This window comes from Papaver somniferum, chromosome 10, assembly GCF_003573695.1.
Source record: "Papaver somniferum cultivar HN1 chromosome 10, ASM357369v1, whole genome shotgun sequence".
Classification (NCBI taxonomy): Eukaryota; Viridiplantae; Streptophyta; class Magnoliopsida; order Ranunculales; family Papaveraceae; genus Papaver; species Papaver somniferum.
Window position 1 is genome coordinate 127559665 of NC_039367.1, and position 6640 is coordinate 127566304.

The 6640-nt window shown below is 37.8% G+C and overlaps 1 long non-coding RNA gene across 1 annotated transcript; it reads right to left on the reverse strand.

Annotated features, from left to right (window-relative positions):
* Window positions 1–1763: 1763 nt before the first annotated feature.
* Window positions 1764–3592, reverse strand: LOC113319740. The gene is made up of 2 exons (XR_003345777.1): window positions 3418–3592; window positions 1764–2889 (listed from the first exon to the last, which is right to left on the reverse strand). It is a non-coding gene; the product is annotated as an uncharacterized LOC113319740 (long non-coding RNA).
* Window positions 3593–6640: the final 3048 nt, after the last annotated feature.

Consider the following 6640-nt stretch of genomic DNA (forward strand, 5'->3'; position numbering starts at 1 on the left):
GGCATACAACACGACGCAACGGGAAGCTACTGGAATGTCGCCCTTCTGTCTAACATATGGTGTAGACAGAAGTTATCATACCAACCACTAAGCGCGAATCTTGGGAGAAGAATTTAAATACAAATCTCATATTGGCGAAACTCGATGACGCAGAAGAAAATAGAGAAATCGCGCTGCAGCACATGATCAACTACCACATAAGACTGTCGCGGGAATACAACAAAAAAGTAAAACCAAGGCACTTCAAAGTGGGAGGTTTGGTGTTGAGCGAAATCCCACCATACCAAAGAGAGTCAGGAGGAAAACTCGCGAAAAATTGGGAAGGGCCTTATATCGTGAAGAGCATTGTGGGGAATGGAGCATATGAGCTAACAGATAAGGACGGAGAATATACGCTCACACATCCATGGAATAACACCTATCTCAAGAAATACTACCCGTGAAGCAACAAGATATGCAATGTACTCATGTACTCGACATTTGTTCCCAGAAGATATGAAACAAGTTCTTTTAAAAAGCGAGTGAGCAGGCCAAAGGCGAAATCAAAATCTACACATCGAAGCTACAAATATTACTCGTAAGACCTCAATATGGGGATGCGAGATCTTATTAAAACCTCTACCTAGGGAGCTGGGACTACAGTTATGGCGTGTCAACTTAGTTCGCACAAAACTGTGCGACCGGATGACTGTACAGTGTGTAAGAGGAGACCCTTAAGCCTTAACGCGCGTCATAGCTGCTGATCCCAGGAAAGTTACTTATATTGGGGCGAAATTCCTATCCATCGGAGGCCACTGAGAACGAGCCACTCAGCGAATAAGTTCTCCGATATGGGTTGTAAAAGCATGCTAGTGGATATAGAAGATGGCCTAGAACTTGTGATACACTCGGTCCAAAGAAACCCTACCTAGGGTGTGATCTTGTACCTAATAAGCCACATAGGCTAAAAGCATGAGGTTGCGACAACACTGGTCATTGTATCACCGGATGGGTGGATCCCAACTGATATGGTTAGGGGTGACCTCCTTGAAGGGGCGATTCAGGGGGAATATAAATGGACGACACCCTCCATTAGGGAGTTGATTGTGTCAAAGACGATAATTTATTGTGGCTTTCTACTCACGGGAGTACCTAGGCATGGTACATTGTCGCAGAATAACCTGAGGAGGTAAGAATACTAACACTGATAAGGCGAGAACGATGGCCAATGACTCGTAAGAGCACATGGAACTGAGATCTCGTCGCCCAGCAGGTGGAAGACCCTACCCAAGGCGGCCATAAGTCCTTTAAAGTTCTATGTGGGGAAGGCAGTAAGACCTTACCTAGGAGGATATTAAGACCTATAAATATCACACGAAGACAAGCAATCTAAGGAGCACAAGTGGACATTTAGGAAGGAAAGAAACACACTCCTCTCGAGCTAAGTATACCCAACTCTCAGATTTAAATATTATAATAACCAAAGCATGACTTAAGAGCACAACCACAATTCACGCACACGGGGTTCGCATTCTAAAAACTTATTTTATACATATGTCAACATAGGAAGTCGCAGAGTTTATATAATCTTCGCATTCGCATGCTCGCATGTCTATATGTGATCATCTTAAAAGCATAGGCTGATGAACAAAATTTACATTCGCATACTAAATTTAAGAATCTTCCTCGGAGATAGAAAGCGAGGGCAGATAGGTGAGAAGTGCTTCCCACATCCTTGGAAGATACCTAACCATATTTTTGCACAAGCATGAAACACACAAAACTTAAAAATTCAATCAAAATATTAATTTATCATTTAGATTATTCAGATGCATGCTCGTTTATAAGGTTAGAATACAGAAAGCAACCGCAAAATATAAACAAAGACACGTAAAAACACGCGATTAAGATCTCCATACGCGAAGTCACATCACCAGCCGCACATCAAACCCGCTGGAGCAACTGGGATCAGTATCACCGGAGTAATTAGGATCAGCGCCACAAGGCGACTCCAAACTAAGACGTGAGCAACAAAATAAGTCCTCCAAAAAGACCCGACGGTTCAACTATTCCGAAGAGTGACCAGAGATGACTCCAAGCTCAGGGCGAGAACCATAGTGAAGTAGATCCTTCCAACAAGATCGGTGGATAGCCCTTTCCGAAGAGCGATCCTACTGACAAGCTCGGTAAACAACTCTTTCCAAATAGTGACCCGAGGATGAAATTGGGGATTTTACAGCTGAGAGGAAATACCATCATGCTCAAAGAATGAAAGCGCATCTGCAAAAGGCCCCCAGTCATGATGAAAACAAGATCTAGACCTGCAAAAGAAGAAAAGCATCAAAATGAGATAAGGAATTTCATAAGGCAAGAGAAAATTACAAAGCATGGAGGGCTGAGGCAATGATTTACCGGAAAAGTGATACAACAGCAGCAGGAAGAAGCATACTACAATCTATCATAAAAAAACATGAAGTTTGAAGAGCACATAAAACCCTAAAAGCTAAAGAGAAAGAGAAATATGAAAAAATGTTCCTCACCACTTCTGGTATTTATATAGGGAAAGCAATAAAGACGCACCGCCGGAAAAGAAGGAAGTTGACAACACGTGTAATAAATATGCGTAAATCACGGAGATACATTGAATAAAGAAGATTTACCAAGAATTCTCGCATTATTCCACTTGCAGAAGAATAACGCGAGAAGAGGAAAAATGTAGGGGCGAAATATCGCAGTGAACTAACCCACAGTCTCGCCCTCACTAAAGTAATTACTGGTATAAGCGAAGAGAGAAATTAGGAGAAGTACTACAATGCGGCAAAGGGGACCAACACGAGAACACCCACACGACGAGCACAACACGAAGAGCACGAAGCTGCAATGCGATAGATAGCGACATCTTCCCAAAGCCTGGCGAATAAGACAAAATGGACAGGCATCAACTCACAGAGATTTACACATGAACTCAATTGTCTTCTACCATGATGACCGGCTATATAAAGGTTCAAATAGTGAAGAGAGAGGCAGGTTGAAAATAATTCAGTCAAGAACAAGAATAGAAAATCATCACTAGAAAAGAGAAAAACACTAGAATTATCTTATCATCATCCTCCTTATATGTATAAATCTTTATGATATCAATAAGAATTTATCATTTTTGTTTATAATTCGTCAAAATCTAATGCTTTATAATGGTAGCCCCAAATTGCTGTAGGGTCATTGTGCTTTTGAAAGCAAGTAAAACCGCAGTTAACTAATGCTCATCGAATTAAGTGATATTCCTACGGCTCCAATGAGTTTGTACATCTGCAACCTACAAATTATGCCCATGATATGCAAGGTTGAATCACAGACACCTAACTAAAATTCAAAAAGCAAATCTCATGCTTTATTGAACCATGAGAGGTATCAAATTGTGTAGAAGCCTAAAAGACTAACCTTAACTTACTTACTGTTCAACCACAATTCCATGATTAACAAAGAACCCATCACACCTGTTTAAGCAATTTTCTTCTATCGACAGAAAGCTGCGTGTTTTCCTCATAGTCAAACTGTAAAACCATCTGAGTAACAGAAGTAGTTAGCAAGTGTGTGACGGCGTTAAAAGTTGTTTGTTAAGCCTAACACTACAATTTCCCAAGTCCTTACCACATAAGAAATTTAACTCATTCTGTTTATGGCCACTTTACATGTATATGGTGGGTTCCTATCTCCTAACAAAAGAAAAAAATTAATTTTCAAGAGACAAAAAAAAAAAGAAAAAATGTCCAAAAACTAAAATATTTTCTTGTAGAAATGTTAGTATTGCAAATTTTCCTTGTCTTTCATCTTATATAAAGAAGTGGTAGGGTAGATCGCCATGTATTGAATGTGTATAAATACCCATGCAAGGAAGCAGAGAAGTAAAATGCCAACAATGATAAGACCAGGACTTAGAGACTAACTTAACTCTACACACTCATCAAAACAAAGACTTGAGTTCAATGGATATTTTTAGTTAGATATTCAGCTTGATATAAAGAGAGACCTGCATTACCAACATCAACCGAAGATCGTGCTCTCTTTTTGGAATTAGCCATTTCCTTTCTTAACTTTTCTACCGAGCCACTGCATAAAAATTCTTTTCCATTCCATGCCCATGCTCGAAATTCAGTGCTTGTCATTTCTTCTCATATTCAACTGCAGATATGTTCAGCCACACATGCATAAGCAATAAAACACGACATTTTAACATCAAAACATATTAATGGATCAAAAAATAGCAAAAAAAAAAAATTGCAATCCCCAATGGGAATTTTTTGAATATATTCACCTTAAATCAGCTTTAAGAAAGTATGAATTGCCTGACAGGAACCTTTTTTATGGTGCTGCATCACCCAATCTGTTGTGATGAATTTCATTGCTGCACACCCTCAAAGTTCAAGCCCTCTTTCTCTACAGAACCGGTGAACCCAACTATTTTCTCTAAAACACACAAACTAAAAATTAATTAGAGTTTAATCTCTTATGGAGCCACATTTTCAGCTAAGTATATTTTTCAACCCACCGAAAAATGGATAAATTTTTGTGGTGCTTACTGGTTCAACCAGTTTTGGTGCATCATTTTCAGCTGATGATACTAACAATCTGGTCTACAATGGTTAATGTAGCAAAAAGAACTGCCTAATTTTTTTTCTTATAAACAATACAATTACAGGTAAACTATTCAGTAATTTGAATACTTTGTAGATAGATCATTAACAACACGGAAATCAATAACATATTAGAACACAAATCAGAAAAAGTGGTTAAACCTATAAATCAATATAGATCATTAACAACACAGAAATCATAAAAAACAGACCAAACCAAACGATATAAACAACCTAAATATCTAAGCATTAATCTTAAACCCGAGATGCAATATACAGGTCAGAACCCAAAAGAAAAACCCTAAATTAGTTTCGTGCCTGAAAAATTACAGATTAAACACAAATCATAGAAGAGAGAGGCGACTGGGAAACATCATGATTTGGATTTTCCTCAGAATACTTTATAGTTCATATACACGGACACCAAAGGAAATTTTGGTATTTAAGGAATACTCGTCACATATATTTAGAATCCTATTATTGGGGCTGTAAAAAGGCTTGGATTTTGGGGGCTTATGAGGTCATGCAATAACAATACATAGAGCCCCTTATCATGGTATTTTATGTAATACCTAATCTACCCTTAATATGATTAGTACTAATTAAATTGATTAAGCTAATAATCAGTATTAGAGAATGGATTATACTAATCAAATGATTAAACTTTTGGAAATCAAAACTTGATTTTGAAGAAGGAAAAATGGTGATTTTGGTGAAATTTTTTTGAAAAAATTTGAAGAAAAATGATGAAACCCTCCGTCACAAAACTCGGGATAACCTTATAATCAACTCCCAACATCAATTTTATCGATTCAAATCCGTTAAAAATCAGAGAAAAATCTGAAAATTTTACTCGTTACGGCTGGGAAATTATGTCGAACCAGCCGTAAATAAGCTATTACGGTTGGGGATATGAGGAGAATTCCCAGCCGTACACAATAAAAACGGATGGGAAGTTAAGAACTTCTAGCCGTTATTCTACCCAGAATCTCCTGAGTCTGTTTTACGGCCGGGAATTCTTGTAGTTCCCGTTCGTAATTGAATATGTAAGATGAGAAATTTTGATTTTCAACATGAATACATACTACGATTGAAAATTAGTAATACTTTCATTAGACCACAATAAAACCCATTACATACTTAATAGATCCCCATTACAAAATTGGTTTTAATAACATCCCTTTCGATGTATTAAGAAGTCTTTGATGATGGCGAATTGAGCTTCTAAGTTGAAATTATAATCTTTCCATTTTCTCCATTCCTTCTTAACTTGAGCTACGACTTCTCCATCAGTCTCACCTCTAAGTCGAAGTTGGTTGAACATACGACGTAAAGCCATATATTCTTCCACCTTTTGGGGCATGTCTGAAAATCGAAGATACAATTCAACTCCATCGCGGTTGTTAGTGTTACCTGTTTCACTACAAAAATTCTCAAAAATCTTACTCCAATACGATTTACTTGGTAAACCACCTTTCCTTCGTTATTCTCCCCTCTTTGGATAGCATAGTACAAATTTTTTGCAAAGAGATAAGTCTTCTTCCAAAGTAAAGTTGGGTTTATCCTTTGAGTACATTGCATTGAGTTTGTAAGAGTTTTGATGGAGATTATTGATGTAGAAGGTATGATTTTGTTTTGGAATGGGTGGTTATATGGAGGTGGAGTTATTTCAAGTTTAAATAAGTGGTTGAACAAATAGAACCTTCTATAGATCAATCTTCAAACGGATCTGTTTTTCAAAATTCAAAAAACTAACCGATATGATGTGGTATTCAAAGTTATAGGTATTTACGGCTAGGAAAACGCAAGGTAGACCCATCCGTACTTCTGTATAAACCTGCAGGGTTTGTGGTGTGTCAGATTCACGGCTAGGTATTTCCGACCGTAAATAATAGTTGTTAATTTTTTTCAGAATTACGGCCTGTATATATAGCTGTAACAAGGAGCCATTTCCTTTTTGGGTTATCAGAGTGATATACGGCCAGGAAATTCCATCCGTAAAACCTTTTACGGATGGTGTTCCTAAACGT